Source organism: Camelus dromedarius, chromosome 12 (genome assembly GCF_036321535.1).
Source record: "Camelus dromedarius isolate mCamDro1 chromosome 12, mCamDro1.pat, whole genome shotgun sequence".
In the NCBI taxonomy this organism is placed as follows: domain Eukaryota; kingdom Metazoa; phylum Chordata; class Mammalia; order Artiodactyla; family Camelidae; genus Camelus; species Camelus dromedarius.
In genome coordinates, this window is record NC_087447.1 from 41,819,981 (window position 1) to 41,838,686 (window position 18,706).

The window sequence follows — 18,706 nt, forward strand, 5'->3', positions numbered from 1 at the left end:
GGTAATTGTTCCAAGGTATATGTAAGTCGGACCATTATACTGTACACCTTAAACTTATATTATGTGTCAGTTATATCTCAATAAACTGGAAAATAAGAAGAATGTATTTAATACCACTGAATTACTTTTAAATTGGCTAAGATCCTAAATTTTATGCTTTTTAATTTACCACTATAAAAATTGTAAAGAATACATAGCATAAAACTTACTGTCCTAACCATTTTAAAATGTACTGTTCAGTGGCATTAAGTATAATCACATTGTGGTTAAAAAATCACCGCTATCCATTTCCTGAATTTTTTTTTAATCTCAAAATGAAACTGTGTACTCATTACTAACAGGTCTCTGTTCCCCTTTCCTGTCCTTCTCTGGTAACCTGTTTTCTCCTTTCTGTCTCTGTGAATTTGCCTATTTTAGGCATCTCATATGTATGGAATCATATAATATTTGTTATTTTATGTCTTGCTTATTTTATTTAATATAATTATTTTAAGGTTTATCTAGAGTATAGCAAGTATCAGAATTTAACTCCTTATTTTAAAGATAAATACTACCCCATTTTATTTGTATATTACATTTTGCTTATCCATTCATCCATCAGTGGATGTTTGGGTTATTTTTACTTTTTGGCTATTGTGAATAATGCTGCAATGAGTATCTGTGTGCACATATCTTTTTTAAGTTCTTGCTGTCAGTTTTTTGGGGAAATATATTCAGAGATGGGATTGCTGGATCATATGAAAATTTTATGCTTAATTTTTTGAGGAGGTCTATTTACTGAATATTTTATTTGAACCTTTTCAGTATTGTGTACATCTATTCTTACTTTTTCATCCTGCATGTTTTATGTATTCTAGCTAAATCAGATTACATCCCCCATTTTTTTCCAGTCCTTTTCTTTAGTCATGTACATTGTTCTGTTTGCCTTCACATCACTTTTTGATCTATCAATACCCTGTCCATCTTGTCAAGATCCTAATATGCTTCTTTGATAAAAATCCTGGAGTTAAGAAGTGATAGTTAATTAGAAAACCAAAAATATAATTGAAAATAAAACTCAAAACAAAAGATATGCAAAATAGGCCAAATCCCCCAAAAATCTAAGAAAGAAAATAATAATATATTGTCTCTGGACTGAGAAAACCAAAAATCTGCAGATTTAGAGGACATTAACAATAAAGAGTAAAATATTCTGTGCAGTTTAAACATACATAGTTTTAAATTCTAAATGAGGCAAAATTTTTTAAACAAAATATATACTATCAGAACAAAACTCAAGAAGAAGAAGAAAACCTGAACAGATTGATAACAGTGGATGTAGTGAAAAACACTGGTACTATCTAAGTCATTCAAGTCATCAGCGTTGATGTTGTCAGTCATGTTGATGGACTGTACCACTTGATAATGATGCAACAAGAAAGACCTTTACTTCTGTGACATTCTTCCTCAAACTCATAATGGCTGTATAGGCATGAGGACACCTTAGACAAACCCAAACTGCAGGACACTACCAAATTTCTGACCAGTGCTTTTAAAAACTGTCATGATATAGGGGAAAAAAAAGAAAGAAAAGCAAAGATTGCTTATCTATTATGGATCATAGGAGACTAAGGGGTCATGACAGTAAGTACATTTGGTATCCTGAAACAGAAAAGGGACCATAGTGGGGAAAGTGGGAATCTGCATAGAGTCTGTAGCTTAGTTAATCATATTTCACTGATGATAATTTCTTAGTTCGGACAAATGTACCATGGCTATATAAGATGTTAACATTAGAGGAAACTGGTAAAGAATAGACAAGAATTCTATTGTATTTACAACTTTTCTGTAAGTCTAAAATTATTCTAAGATGAAACCTGTTTTCAACATTTTGAAATTGAGTTATAGTCATTTTACAATGTTGTGTCAAATTCCAGTGTAGAGCACAATTTTTCAGTTATACATGAACATACATATATTCATTGTCGCATTTTTTTCGCTGTGAGCTACCACAAGATCTTGTATATATTTCCCTGTGCTATACTAAGATGAAAACTTCTAATAAAAGTTTTTATAAAGTTTTAAGAAAAGAGTTGTTAGAGATTTGTCATAGGAAAGGGCAGCATGCCCATTTATTGACCTACTACTCTTTCTAGTGTAGCTCGTTAACAGGCAACTGATAATTCTTAAATTGTTAGGACAGTTCCAGAACGTTGAAAATACAGAAAGCATTGCACTGAATTATATGAAAGCAGCATCACTGTAAGCAGCAATACAGAAAACCTAATGAAGATAGCAAAAAAAGAACAAGTAGAGGTGCAAAAAGGCTAAACAAAGTATTGGATAATTGTGGAGTTTTATAAAACTACTCAGATAGCAGGGATAATCTTTAGTTTTTCCTAATGATATTGAGAGGAAGGCTTTCCCATCTTGCAAAATGGCAGGTGAAAGAAAAAACTGAGAATCCAGACACTAAGGAGAAAAAAATCTGAAGGCAAGAAGGTTGATGCTGCTGGCTGCAAGGTTAAAAAGGGGAAGAAGGTTAAGAAGGGGATGCCCCACTGCAGTTGAAACCCTGTCCTAGTCAGAGGAATTGGCCGATATTCTTGATCGGCTGTGTATTCCAGAAAGGCCTTGTACGGGAGGAAGTATTCAGCAGCTAAATCCAAGATTGAAAAGAAAAAAAAGGTGAGGATTCTTGCTACTGTCATAAAACCAGTTGGTGGTGACAAGAATGGTGGCACCTGTGTGGTTAAACTTAGCAAAATCTAGATCTCCTACTGAAGATGTACCTCGAAAGCCGTTGAGCCATGGCAAGAAACCGTCCAGTAAGCATGTGAGGAAACTGTGTGCCAGCATCACTCCCAGGACCATTCTCATCATCCTCACTGGTTGCCACAGAGGCAAGAGGGTCATTTTCCTGAAGCAGCTGAGGAGGGGTTTGCTTCTTGTGACTGGACCTCTGTCCCTCAGTTGAATTCCTCTCTGTAGAACACACTAGAAATTTGTTATTGCCACCTCAACCAAAATTGACATTAGTGGTATGAAAAATCCCAGAACATCTCACTGATGCTTACTTCAAAAAGAAGCTGCGTAAGCCCAGACACTAGGAAGGTGAGATCTTTAACACAGAGAAAGAGAAATACAAGATTACAGAGCAGCATGAGGTTGATCAGAAAGCTGTGGACTCAAATTCTGTGAAGGATCAAAGCTGTTCCTCAGCTCCAGGGCTACTTCCGCTCTGTGTTTGTTCTCACAGATGGAGTTTATCCTCACAAATTGGTGTTCTAAACTTACTATAGAGAACCTAATTAAAGAACTGATTCATTTAAAAAACAAAAAAAGAGGAAGAAAGCAGAACAAGTATTAGTAGTATGTTATACCGAAAGTATCTGTCATAAATAAACCATTAAGAGAGGAAGAATGAATATTTTTATTCAAACTGTGTTTGTTAGCTGGGCCTCATGTCTCAATGCTTACTCCCATTTCTCTTCCATTTCTTTTCCTCAGTACTCTTCCTTTCTGCCTTTCTCTTTCAAAGCAGAGCATTCTTAGGTTCAGTTTTGTAGTATCTTGTGATACTCTAATCCCAATGCATGCTTTGCTTTCAGTAGGGTAAACAAGGGGAGGGTTTCCTCCAGTTGCGTCAGGTGGTTGGTATGGTGTGACTAGGCAGGGAGTGGTAAAGCCAAAGTAATGAGCTACTTATGCGGTGACTCATAAAAGAATCAAAATTGGGTAGCTGTTGGCAGAAAGCAGAAGAAAGGTGTAGACAAAGTGTGTGTGTGTGTGTGTGTGTGTGTGTGTGTGCGTGCTGCAGCTGCAAAGGTATGTATCTTGTGAGTTTTGCACCTTTCTAAAATTGCATACTTACATAATTTAATCTTTGATGAGTAAGGCTACTCAATATGAGTATCAGTGCTCATAATATGCTGTAATAAGTGATGCTTGCAAGTAATATGCAATGTGCAGGTAGGAGGGCCAACCTAGATGACTGTGCTTTATTCAGACTTACATGTCTCCATCTTCAACCCCAATGTAGATGCATTTGTTATAGATTGGAAAGTCATTTCATTAAATTTGCTAAAATTGTGTGTAGACTGATAGTATTCAGTAACTCAGTGAGAGCCAAAGGGTTCTCCTACAAGGAAAATCAAATGCCTTTTAACAAAGATTTTTTGGTGTGTAGTTTTACTCCTTGTTTGCTCATTGGGCCTGTTTTTAGAGTTTTGGTTGTATTGTGCATAATTGAAGGTATTGAAGAAGTGAGGTTGGAAAATTCTGATGATTTAAGTATGAAGGAGATTTTCAGGACCAGCTTTGAGTTCTTGCTCTAAACTCTAAAGTACATAAGAGATATATAGTTTATTCTATAGATCTCCAAGTAAATACTTGGTGGGTACCAAAGTATATTCTTATATCCATGTTGGTTGTTTTATTTCTAAAGTGGTTAGCCTTAGGTGAAATAAGTGACCAACTACTAGTTAGTCATCTTGAAAATTGGCTTGAGAGTACCAGCGCTCGAGTACCTCTGCCTTACAGTTGTGGCTTAAAGCTTCTCCTTACCAAATGTGGGAAAAATATCTTTCCTTATATAAAGGATGTTAAAGCTTTGTATGTAAATGTCCCTAGGAGAAATCAGAAACATTCCCAAATTCACATTAAATCCTTTCTTAAGAACAGAATTGAATTGAAAGAGAGTATTCTATAGAAAAAGGAGAGACTGGCAGTGTTCAAGGGAAGAAACAGGCTAAGTGGGGTGGAAGAAGCAAACCACTGTTACCTGAAGGTTTTGACTGTTATCTAAATGTATTTCAGTTATGTCTCTGTGCTTGATTATTTTCTCTTTTGCATGTCAATTCCATATCTCTGACTGGAGATAATTCCTTCAGTGTTGTCAACCATCAGTAATTGGGAAGTGTAAATCACAACCACAGTGATTTTGATCACACCCATTAGGATGACTACTTTCCAGAATCCTGAAAATAGCAAGTGTTAGCAAGGATGTGGAGAATTTGGAACTTTTGTCCTGTAAAATGGTGTAGTTGTTGTGGAAAACTATATGGTAGTTCCTCAAAAAATTAAAACTAGAATTGCCATATGATCTAGCAATTCCACTTCTGGATATATACCCCAAAGAATTGAAAGTAGAGTCTCAAAGAGATATTTGTACGCCTATATTCATAGCAGCAATATTCAGAATAGCTAAAATGTATAAGCTACTCAAATGTTTATTGACTGATGAATGGATAAAGAAAATGTGGTATATACATACAATGGAATATTGGCATTAGAAAAGAAAGAAATCCTGTCACATGGTACAACATGGATGAACCTTGAGGTTCATTGTATGCTTGCACTTATATAAGGTCTCTAAATTGGTCAAACTTTTAGAAACAGTAAGTAGAAAGGTGTTTGGCAGGAGCTGGGGAGGGAGGAAGGGGAAAACCTAAACTTCTGCTTATTTGAAAGATTAAGTGCAGTTCAACAAGAGTAGTTAGTGCTTGTTGTTTTATTTCAAAATTTTTATCTGTACATATATCCATATTCTCACTTTCTGGATTTTTCAAAATGAAATTTGTCTCTAGTTTCTTGTTGATACTAGTATTTACACATGAAAATCATAGATGGTGAATAGATTTGCTCAAAGGCAAGGGGGAAGGGGAGTACTGAGACGATTTTTGTTATTATGGGGTTTTAGAAAATATGGTACAAATCAGAGCCTCAGGCAAAAGTGGCAGACTTATTCAGTAGAATATATTAATATTAAATAATAGTACAACTACCATTTTAATTTTCTGAGTCTGGAATTTCTGCCTTAAATATATGAAAATATAAAATTATTTCTTTGAAAACAGTTTTCAGCCCTGAGCATTGCAAAGTATCTACTGGCAGGATATTAACTTGGAAGAGCAGACCGTTCTTTTTTTAGCAGCCTTTTTCCTGCAGATGTGACTCTAACGGAGGAAGGATTTTTTTTTTGTTTTTTGTTTTGGTGCTCCCAGCAGGTAATCAGCAGTAGAAGTAAAGATAATTGTCATTTGTTGAATGAACCTTGGTCAGTTTAGATACAGAATGTGTATAGCTGTTTAAGTGTGATTTCTAGTATTCTTATAAAATTATTTTATAACAGTTTTAAGTTTTAGAAATAAATTTTCACTACTTTAATCATTATCTCTGATTTTGGGTGGAAGTTGTTTTAGGCTAAATTAAGTATTTGAAATTTTATTTAAAATTTTGTATTAAAGATTATTATCTTACTGAATAGAAATTTGACCCAGACTTACCTACATATGTGTGTATGCCTCTAACTCTTGTCCTGATACTTGACTTTTTGCATTTTTCCTTTGTTGTACTTCAGTCCCTGTTGTAATCTGGAATGCAAAAAGGACTTCCAGGAAGGACATAGTATTACTCTAAAAATGTACAAATAGGAATAGAGTCATCAGTCAGTGACTAAGGATAGCTGAATTCAATTTCGCTGATGTTTAAATTGTATAATGTCCTGTCTTTCAGTGAGACCAACATTTGGCATTCAATATCTGGGATTGTGGGTGAGGTGAAAGGAAAGGTGAATTCTAATAATGAATCAAGGCAGGAACTGAAGGAGGCTTTGTTTGTTTCTTTAACTTGTTTTGTAATAAGATCAGTTGTTTCAGTGAATAACCAGGTTGTAGTGACATGAGGAACTGCACGTTGCTTGTGGGATGTAGAACGGCATAGAAACAGCCAAAATTCTTTTCATTTATCATGAATTCCAGAAAGAGAACTTTTGACCAGAAGTATCACATTCCTTTTTTTTTTTTTTTAACTAAACACTGCTCTTTCCTTAGGGAATACAGCATTCCAACTTTACGTGAAATCCCAAATGGAATCATATTGCATGACTGAAATCAGGAAAAAAAAATGTGTAAATAGCACCCAAGAGAGACTCTTAAGCTGCTTTAACCAAGGTTAAATACAACTTCGTGTCTCTCTAAGGAAGTGCATAACTAATTCTCTCTCTCCCCTCCCCTTGCAGTAACCACACCTAATTTGTATTGGAACTATAATTCAGTGTTCATAAACTTTCAGTCTAATTGAGAAAGAGGAATGTCAGTGGGTTTGCATGTAAGTAATAGAAGTATATAGTGGCTCTGTTTCTAATTTTATTTTTTATATTAAGGTAAAAAGCGAAATAGGACCTGGGTTTGATATATACCTTTTGTTTTGCTCCTTAACTCAGGTGTCAATACTATGTTGAAGGGAAAGGTCTCTAAAAAGGGTTTTTGTCTAGGTTGAACTATTTGTATTTAGCTCTTTGATCTGGGCATTTCATTTAATTTCTCTGAGATTTAGTTTACTATCTTTTAAGGAGATAGGAAAAAATTCCTGTTCTTTCTAATAGAATTTCTCTCCTCTAGTGGATAAGAGAAAGGATGGATGATGGGTTTATATTTCCAAAGCTCTTAAGATCTAAGTTAGGAAAAAGCAATAGTTAAGAAACAAATAAATAGGTAAGTGTCATAGATAATTTAAGAGTGTCTCTAACTACAGCAGGAACTGAAAATTAAGTAAATTAAGACTTGAGTTGCATTTGAGGGTAGGACAGGGTTTTATTTGTTTAGAAGAAGATAATGGGGGGAAGTGAACAAATCAAGGCAGGGTTGTAGGAAAGATGGGAACTTCCTTTAAGAGACTGACATGACTGAAGCAGAGACTCAGGGAGGCAGAAGTGAGGGGAAAATGGAAATGAAAATTGCATAAATTTATGAAGCCAGTTAATGGATGGCCTTGAAAATTGTGTAGAGGTGTGTCTTTGAATTAGGAGGCAATAAGAAGCTATTATAGATTCTCGAGCCGGAGAATAACATGACAAAAGAAGAGTTTTAGAAAATTGATCTGTCAGTGCTTCATTGGAATGTTAGGAAAAGAATACCTGAATTTTCCCTGATGTATAAATTCTGTCCTGGCTTTGGAATTCAGCAATCAGTTCTTAAAGATTTCACATTTTCCCACTGTACTTAATTATCTTACCTGGTATGTGGTATTCAACTTTATATGTATATTCTTACTGTCTGTTTCAGAGCAGCATCACAGTATAATCTTTTAAAAAAATCTGTCAGATACCTAGGGATTCAGTTCGAATTAAAATTCAGTCACATTTGGTGCCACAAATTCAGATATCTCAACCAAAATAATACTCAGATGAACAGGTAAATATTTAAATGCACATTTGTGTTTATAGTAGTGTCATAACTTACTTCTCTGCATAGTCACCGGCAGGCTTCTCTGGATGTTAATTGGAAGATCTATCGTGATTATAGAAACATTGAAGTGCTAAAAGATATGTCTTAGAATTGAGATTACATGATGTTTTCATAATGCTTATAGCAGTGTTGTGTGTCTGGTAGATTTGGAGTCTCAGTTAGTATTTTATACTAATGACTGATGCACTAAAATAGGTGGGGAGTGTTGTAGGACTTTAATATCCAGAATTGGCAGGAAACAAAAAAGAATTACAGTAATAGATGATCAGCTGTGTACTACTAAAGAATAGTAAGTGAGAGTATAGTGTTTATTTCTGTGTGTGCACATGAACCAACAGCTTTGGACCTCAATTTTATGTCTAAAATGAGGGGTGGGGGGAGGGAAATAGCTCAGTGGTAGAGTGGATGCTTAGCTTGCATGAAGTCTAGGTTCAATCCCCAGTACCTCCATTAAAAAAATAAAACAAATCAAAAAACACTAAAAATTGGGAAGACAAGGATATTCACTCTCACCATTTCTATTCAACATAGTATTGGAAGTCCTAGCCATAGCAATAAGACAAGAAAAAGAAATAAAACGGATCCAGATTGGAAGAGAAAAGGTAAAATTGTCACTATATGCAGATAACATGATACTATATATAGAAAACTCTAAAGACTCCACACAAAAACTACTAGAGCTGATAAACAAATTGAGCAGGGTAGCAGGATATAAGATTAACATACAGAATTCCTTTGCATTTCTTTACACTAACAATGAAATATCAGAAAAGGAAAGTTAAAAACAACAACAAAAACAGTCCCTTTTAAAAAGTGCATCAAAAAAAAAAAAAAAAAAAACCAACAACTTAGGAGTAAACGAGACCAAGGTGAAAGACTTATACATGGAGAACTATAAAACATTGATTAAGGAAATTAAAGATGATTTAAAGAAATGGAAAGATATTCCATGCCCTTTGATTAGAAGAATTAATATTGCTAAAATGGCCATACTGCCCAAAGCAATCTATAGGTTTTTGTGATCTCTGTCAGATTACCCAGGACATTTTCACAGAACTAGAACAAATAATCCTAAAAGTTATGTGGAATCACCAAAGACCCAGGATTGCAAAAGTAGAAAGAAGAAAAAGATTGAAGCCAGAGGAATAACCCCCCCCCCCCCGACTTCACAGAGTACTACAGAGCTACAGTAATCAAAACAGCATAGTATTGGCACAAAAACAGACATATGGATCAATGGAACAGAATTTGAGAGCTCAGAAATGGCTTAAAGACTTAAACAAGACCAAAAAACAAACAAACAACAACAACAACAACAAAAACCCAATCCAAAAATGGGCAGAACTAAAGAAACATTTCTCCAGTGAAGACATACAAATGACAAGTAGACACATGAAAAAATGCTAATATCGCTAATTATCAGAGAAATGCAATCAAAACTACAATGAGGTATCATCTCACACCAGTCAGAATGGCCATCATTAATAAGTCTACAAAAGATAAATACTGGAGATGGTGTGGAGAAAAGGGAACCCTCCTACACTGTTGGTGGGAATGTAGTTTGGTGCAACCATTATGGGAAACAGTATGGAGATTCCTTAAAAAACTAAAAATAGACTTACCCTATGATCCAGCAACCCCACTCCTGGGCATATATCCGGAGGGGAAACTCTAATTTAAAAAGGTACATATACTCCAGTGTTCAGAGCACTATTTACAATAGCCAAGATATGGAAGCAACATAAAAGTCCATTCACAAATGACTGGGTAAAGAAGTTGTGATGGAATACTACTCAGCCACAAGAAAGAATAAAATAACTCTATTTGCAGCAACATGGATGAACCTGGAGAATGTCATTCTAAGTGAAGTAAGCCAGAAAGAGAAAGAAAAATACTGTATGACATTACTTATATGGGAAATCTAACAAAGTAACACAAATGAACTTACTTACAAAACAGAAACAGACTCACAGACATGAAAACAAATTGTGGTTACCGGAGGGGAAAGGGGAATGTGGAGAGATAAACTGGGAGTTTGGGATTTGCAGATACTAACTACTATATATAAGCTAGATTAACAGTAAGATCTTACTATATAACATAGGGAACTATACTGAATACCTTGTAATGGCCTATGATGAAAAAGAATATGAAAAGGAAATCTATCTATCTACCTACCTACCTACCTACCTACCTACACACACATATATATGTAACTGAATCACTATGCTATACACCAGAAATTAACACAGTGTTGTAAACCAACTATACTTCAGTAAAAATAAATAAAATGAGGGTAGTAAATCCTGGCCTATCATCTTCCCAAAGTGGTTGTAAGGAACAAAGGAAAGATACTGTGTTTTAAATTTACTTAAAGGATTATGTAAATTCTTAACATACTACCCAAATGTATTTGTTATCATTATTGTCACAATTACTTCAGAAAATACACAACATATATTGCAGTTCTTTATTAAAAAGATGATTTATGGAAGAGATTAGAACTGCTAGTACTTGGGATAGAAATATACATTTCTGGGATTATTTGTATTATTTCATGGAAAAACCATCTAAAAGAATACATTTATTTGTTCACTGAAGCCAGGAATTTCTGTAACAATGATGAAGTCATCCATATCATAATCAATGGATTACAATCTGTAAAAATGTTAAATCACTATGCTGTACACCTGAACCTAATATAATATTGTTAATCAATTATACTTCAAGAAGAAATTTTTTTAAAAGTTTGTTTAAAATGATTAGAAATTAAAAGAAGGAATAGGAATCTTAGTGGAAAACTTGTGTAATATAAAAGAGGAACAACTAGATTTGAAAGAGATGCTTAGAAATGAAAAAATACAGTAATTGAAATAAAGGTTGTCAGTGATTTTCATTCAGTAAACTTTTGCATTCTTTTTCTATTTGCCATAATATATTTTTTACTATAGTGTTGTATAATCATTTGAAGAGAGAGTTTGAAGAGGGATTTGAGGATATCACCTAGAAAACAGCACTGATACATGAAAAATACATATATAGATAAAATATTAAGAAAATGGAAGAGAATGAGAGGGCCTAACTTAGAGCTAATAAAAGTTTCAGAACCAGAGAATAGAGAGAATAAATAAGAGACAATATCTGAAAGGAAGATAAATGGTGTAAGTTTTCCAATATTAAGGAAAATCATGAGATTTTTAGATTGAAGAAACATACTGTGTTCCAAACAAGATGCATGAAAATAAATCCACACTTAGTAATAATATGTAACATTTACTAGCACTTATTTGTCAAGCATGTTCTAAATGCTTTACATATATTATCTTGTTGAATTCCTTAAGTAGCCTTTAGGGAAATTACTAATTTTATTTCCACTTTAAAATTGAGGAAATTGAGCTCAGAGAAGTTAAAAACTTTACTTAATTCCACACAACTTATAAATGATGGAGTCAGTACTGGGCAAATTCCCCTGAACATTGGTCAAGAAATAGTAGAAATAGTACACACTAATAATTTCAGAAATATAAAGGGCTCATGTTGAGATTTTAAGAAATTAAAATAGCAACTTTGAACAGATTTAGTCTAAAAATAGAAAAATTTTTAATAAAATTTAGAATTTCTAGTTTTCTAGAGAAAAATAAATTATGAAAGTTGACTAAAAGAAATAGAAAATCTCAAAAGAACTCTAAGCATTAAAGAAATGGATTCAGGTTTTAAAAACTGCGTGTAAGAGAAACATCAGTCTCAGTAATTTCACTTGTGAATTTTACTAAAGTTTGTTAGTAAGTAACTGCTGTCTAATATGAAATGTTCCAGAAAGTGAAAAATTGAGTGATTTTTCTGAGTAGCACTTATCCCACCTCTAACTTATGTTTTACTGCCCTGCTAGAAAATAATCATTATGAAGGCAAGGATTATGTCTTGCTTATTTGCCTACTGCATCTTCAGCATTTAGTGGAATACTTGTCACGTGGTAGACTCTCAGTAAATATCTGACTGAAAAATATAGCAATGTTTTAATTGTTTTAAACACATTTAGAAATCTTTAATAATTGTATTCTATTTCCTTATTTGACATATAATTCTTACAGAGAAATATTAGATGAAACAAGTTTGTTTATGTTTTGATACTTTATTTATTCTCTGCAAACATTTATTTTATGAGTTTTAAATAAAAATACATAAGATTTTTAAAAAATGTACCATTTTAGATGTGTTAATATGAGGGGAAATCCTTTTATGATGTATACATATATCAAATCATCATGTTGTACACTTTAAATATCTTACAATTCTATTTGTTAGTTATACCTCAATAAAGCTTGGGGTAAATGCCACCAAAAAATCTAATTACTTTAAGCATGTATATTCTTGTTAGAGAATGATTTCTGTCAGATAACAACTGTTCTTTGATGCTTTAAAAAGATAATTTGGTGGAGGAAAAGATGAAAAAATTCCTCTTTTCTGTTCTCCATCGTAAGTACACAATTTGAATACATTTTTTTTCTATTTATTCTTCATCCTGTTTTCAATATAGTTTTTGTCTTAATAGAAACATTCTCTTATATTCTTTTTCTCTTACATACCATATTATTTAAAGAGCTGTGTCAGATTAAAATGATTTTGCTTTCCTTCATCTCACTTCTTCTGTTTATTCTTTTTGCCTGTGTGTTCTGCTTCTTGAATCCTACAAAGTTTATTTTCTCCTAAGATGTTTGCTAATGGACATACTGGAGATTGCATTTATCTTTGTCTCATTATAAGTGCCAGATTTGCTATCAGATTTTCTGTTTTTCTTTCATGAGTCGAAATAAAAGGTTCAATCTTACCATGTATGGAATGTGACATTTTAGTTCATGGCTAGTGTCATTCATATTTCATTCCCTGAAATCAGAGATTTTTCAACTTTCTAGATTCAGAGTACTTTTATGTCATTCAAATTCAAATAAGTTTAAATAAAACTACTAATTTCTTCTTAAATGAATAGGAGGCTTGATCGATCTTCTTTTTAATAGTGAAAAGAAAACATCTGTTTTCTTAAGAGCACTTAAGCTAAATTTTTGTTCTTAATTTATTTGTATTTAAAATCCAACCACAATTACTTATTTCCAGAGAGGAATTCTTAGTTAAGCGAAGAGTTATTGGCATAACACCAGAATTGTGCACTGAATAAATATGTGTGGGTGTAAAATGATCTGTTTGTGGTACTTTAGAGTATTAGAAAAGAAACACTGTTTCTCTGATTTGAGTTATTATACAGTTTTACTGAAGCTCATAGCATGTGTTCTTATCTCCTACTTCATGCTTATTTCTGATGCGTGTAAGAAGTCATCCCCATCACTCAGGTTAAAAAGAAGTTATTTAGAGAGAGATGCAAGATGGTGGAGTAGAAAGACGCTTGTAGCTCACCCTCTCCCACAAATACACCAAAACTCACATCTACGGACTTACTCAGCCAACCAGAGCACCTGCCAAACTCCAACAGAGCATTGCCCTCTTCGAAAGACAAAGACACCAAAAATCTGGCAGTAGAAAAGGAAGAAAAGAAAGAAGAAAAAGCAAAACAGTGCAGGACCGATCCCGCAGGGAGTGGCAAAGGAGGGTTGGCGCTCATTCACTAGGTCTCCCCTCTCCAACGGAGAGGCCAGCAGGACGGAGGGGGAGCCTCCGAGGCTCAGATCTGTCCCGAGCACCCTTGACCAACAGAACTGAGTTAAACGGGCACAAAGGGTCCCCGCGACACCCAGCCCGAGACGCGAGCCGGCAGCTGGGGCCAGGACAGACTGCCTGAGCCGGGTGGAGGACTGGGGCGGCTACACTGATGCAGCCCCAGGGGACTGCAGGGGGCTGTGCGCCATGGCTGGGAGATGATATGGAGCAGAACAACCTCGGTCCCTGATAAATATCGAAAAAAGCAAAGCAACACGGCTGGTGTGCCCTGGGGGGAGGGGGTGCTGTAGCCTTTGTCTCCTCAGACCTAGACCGCCATTACTGGCGCTTCTTGGGAGAAGAGAGGCGGGGCGCAGCCACAGCCGCCATCTCCTCCTGTGCGCAGCGCCAGGGTGGGGGCGGAGCTGAGCCCTGAATCCGCATCTTGGGGCTCTGTAACCTCCTAGGCAGGACTGAGACTTCTTTACAGCCCAAGGCAGATAGGATCTTTCTGCCCTGGCACCTCAGAGAACTTGTGCTGCCAAGACAAACAAGGAGCTGAGATTCAGCTTGGAGAAGGGGCAGGGCTGTTCTGTGGTATTCCCTGAGCCTGCCTTCGGAGCGCTGACCAGAGGCAGAGCGGGCAGCTGCACAGAGCAGCAGAGCGACTGGTGTCAGGAGAGGGTGGGCGGCCACTCCCCTTCCTGGCAAGAACGCAGCACCTGACCTCTGTGCTGGGAGGGGGCGCAGTCCACCTACCTGCCTCCCACTGAGCGCAGCATGTGACTGCGGCATCTGGAGGGGGAGTGACCCGCCCGCCCACCAGGTTAAGAGCTCAGCTCCTGACCCAGTGTTAGGAGGGGGCACGATCTGCTAGCGAACAGCCACTGGGTGCCAACAGAGGGCCTCTGGAAACAGCAAGCTGAGTATGTGAAATAGGGTGAAGACACAAAGACCTCTCGATAAAATCATTAAGAGCACACCATCTCCAGGAGAACAATATAACTGATACTCCCTAAGCCACAGTGCCAGAGAAAAATGAGCAGTATGAAGAAGCAGAGGAACCACTCCCAATTAAAAAATCAAGAGAAATCCCTTGAAAGTGTGATCAAGGAAATAGACATTGATGGCATACTAGGTCAAGATTTAAAAAAAGAACTGATCAAAGTACTGAAGGAACTAAAAGAAATAGTGTTTAGAGATATAAAATATGTAAAAAATGAAATAGAAGCTATAAAGAAGAACCAAGTAGAATTAGTAAACTCATGTGCTGAGATGAGAGCTGACCTGCAGGCTGTACAAAGCAGGCCAGATAATGCAGAGAAACGAGTAAGTGACCTAGAAGACAGGACAACAGAAAGCACCCAATCAGAACAGCTGAGAGAAAAACAAACAATGAAAACAATATAAGGGACCTATGGGATAATATAAAATGTAGATATAAAAAATCTATGCATAATAGGGGTTCCAGAAGGGGAAGAAAGAACAAAGGGGATTGAAAAGGTATTTGAAGAAATCATGACTGAAAACTTACCAAACCTAAAGAAAGAATCAGTTATCCAAGTACAGGAGGCTCAGAGGGTCCCAAACAGGAAGAACCCAAACAGACCCACACCAAGACATATCATAATCAAGATGGCCAGAGTCAAGGACAAAGAAATGATCCTAAAGGCACTAAGAGAAAAACAAATAGTTACAAGGGAACTCCCATAAGGCTCTCAGCTGATTTCTCTACACAAACACTACAAGCCAGAAGGGAGTGGCAAGACGTATTCAAAGTCCTGAATGAAAAAAAAAGTGCAGCCTAGGATACTCTATCCAGCAAGGCTATCCTTTAGAATAGAAGGAGAGATAACCTCACAGACAAGCAAAACTAAAAGAGTTTAGCCACACTAAACCCATGCTAAAAGAAATATTCACAGGTCTACTCTAAATAGAAAAGAAGCAGGATGCTACAAAAATGAGAAACTTATAACTGGAAAGGAGATAACTGCCATGAATTAATAAAAAGAATAAACACAAAATTGTAAAAGAAGACATCTAAATCATTAAGAGTGGGAGAGGGAAGTAAAGAAAGCCACAGTGGAAAACAGCATGGAGAGTCCTCAAAAGACTAGGAATAGACTTACCATAGGACCCAGGAATCCCACTCCTGGGCATATATCCAGAAGGAACCCTACTTCAAAATGACACCTGCACCCCAATGTTCATAGCAGCACTATTTACAATAGCCAAGACATGGAAGCAGTCTAGATGTCCATCAACAGATGACTAGAAAAAGAAGATGTGGTATATTTATACAATGAAATACTATTCAGCCATAAAAACCGACAACATAACGCCATTTGCAGCAACGTGGATGTTCCTGGAGAATGTCATTCTAAGTGAAGTAAGCCAGAAAGAGAAAGAAAAACACCGTATCAGATCGGTTATATGAGGAATCTAAAAAAACAAACAAACAAGACAGAAACAGACTCACAGACGTAGAATACAAACTAGTGGTTGCCAAATGGGTGGGGGGTGGGAAGGGACAGACGGGGATTTTAAAATGCAGAATAGATAAACAAGATTATACTGTATAGCACAGGGAAAAATATACAAGATCTTGTGGTAGCTCATAGCGAAAAAAAATGTGACAATGAATATATACATGTTCATGTATGACTGAAAAATTGTGCTCTACACTGGAATTTGACACAACATTGTAAAATAACTATTACTCAATTAAAAAATGTAAAAATAAAATAAATAAATAAATAAGGTGAACATCAAAAAAAATAAGTTATTTATATAATATTTCCTACCTGGAGAATTTTCTCCTTTTAGTTGAGAATTTTAATTCTTGGAATATGAATAAAGTACTCCTCTGAAATTATTGAAAATTATATTATTTTAAAATTAAAATGGGTTGGTAAAGTTAAAATACTCATTTTATGTAGCATGTCATAATTTAGACATTTTATTAAATCACTGAAGACATAAGGACAAAAATTGTCAGTTTAATGTGTTTGTGTATGTGTTTATATTTTTGTAATGTGCATTGACGCTTGATTAGTTGCTATTTCTCAGTGCATTAAGTAATTTTCGTATAAAATAACCACTAATGTTACACTCACTTACAACTGTCATAACTAATTATCATGTGTGTACATTCTTTTCCTGGATAAAATTAAACATTTCAACAAGATCACTCACTTTCCTGCTTATACTTTAAAAAAATACTTAAATAGGAACTTTAAGTATTTAAAAGCATCTCTGGTGGAGGGCAAAGGAAATGTATGTGCTAGAGAAACCATTTTTATTTCTAGTTAGTTGAGGTCTTAATATAATGGAGGTTGGTTTTTGTGACATTAAATTTCTTGATTCTTCAACTTATGTCATTGGTATTATAAAATGATTTAAAAATTTGAAACCATGCAGTTAGATTCAGGTATATGACTAATTTTATTAAAGTTTTACTGTGATTCATTTATTTCTGAGTAGAAGTTTATCTCAGATGTTGAAATCTTGACATTCTAATAAAATTATAGGTGTATTTTTCCCTTTAATTTCTATATAATATCAAAACAAAATTGTTTAAAACAATTTATGTCATAATTAATATGGCTACTGAAATCTGAGAAAAATGGTGGATTATAAATGTTAAATTGATTGAGTTACGAGCTACTTTTAATGTTCGTTGATGATGTAGCAACTATATATGTAGTTTGGTTAATTTAGTAGTAATTTAATAAATGACTGCTTTAGAGTAGTACAAGACTCAAGACTCGTAAGCTTTCTATTTTGCTATCTCTGTTTTTAGTGTAATTTTAAGTGGCCTCCAATAAATGCAGTGAAGAAATGTTTTATTTTTCAAACATATAAAATACATCTGGAAGAATAAATTCACATCTGGTTCATGGATTTCCTCCATGGAGATAATCCAAATTCAGTGTCAAGATTAGAGTTTGTACTCATGGGTTTACAGAATCTTGTGCGGAATTTGAAATATTTTGTTTGGAAGTAGTTGGGAAAACAATTGATTCAGATGTTTGTGTTAAGTTCTAATTTTAGATATATTTCTCCCTCATTAAAAATAAAAATGTTTTGTACTTCATAATATAATCAAGGTGCTTGTAAACACTGTATTTAAGAAGATATTTTGTATAACAATTCTCAAACATTTTATGAAAGTTTAATGAAAGAGAATTAGAATTTTAAACTTAATCAGGTCATAATCACTGGTGACCCTTACCAAGTAGAAATGTTCTTCTTGTACATAGTATTGTATAGTCTAACCTATACTGTCACACTTCACTGAGTCCGTTTAGAAGCAACGACAGTCATTTCTTTTAAATTGTTGTATTTTAAACTCTGCCCAAATGAAATGTATGTGTTTGGAATAAAATGGTATATGTACTCAGTTCCCCCTCAGTCTCACAATGGCTAACAAATGTATTTGTGTCTGAATGGAGTCCCTAGAGTAGCATAAAGTAGAAGCATTTATGGGCTAAATCCAAGAAGCATGTGAACTAAAAATAATATTGTCAAACTTTTATGAATTATTTGTGTTATGCATTGAGACTGCCAAACCAAGCTGCTAGTCATGTGAACTAAGCATGATACACTGAGGCAAATGGGTGTTGCTCATTAAGGAGGATGTTTGGTTTTTTTCAAGGATTACTTTTTCATCCCTTAACATGTGTGATATTTTTCACATAACATAGTAAAATTTATTTGTACATAAATCTATAGCTATTTATTTTTCTGTATTTTTTAAACTTTGAACTTTTTATGGAATAGAAAAATATATTTTGCATATGTGTCTAATGTAATGGTTTCTGAACAAT

At 34.9% G+C, this 18,706-nt stretch overlaps 1 protein-coding gene and 1 pseudogene across 2 annotated transcripts in view; both read left to right on the forward strand.

Annotated features, from left to right (window-relative positions):
- SBF2 (SET binding factor 2) overlaps positions 1–18,706 on the forward strand; it is a 382,774-nt gene that overhangs the window by 109,538 nt on the left and 254,530 nt on the right. The gene's annotated exons all lie outside the window — the stretch shown is intronic.
- Positions 2,097–3,519, forward strand: LOC116155375 (large ribosomal subunit protein eL6-like; annotated as a pseudogene).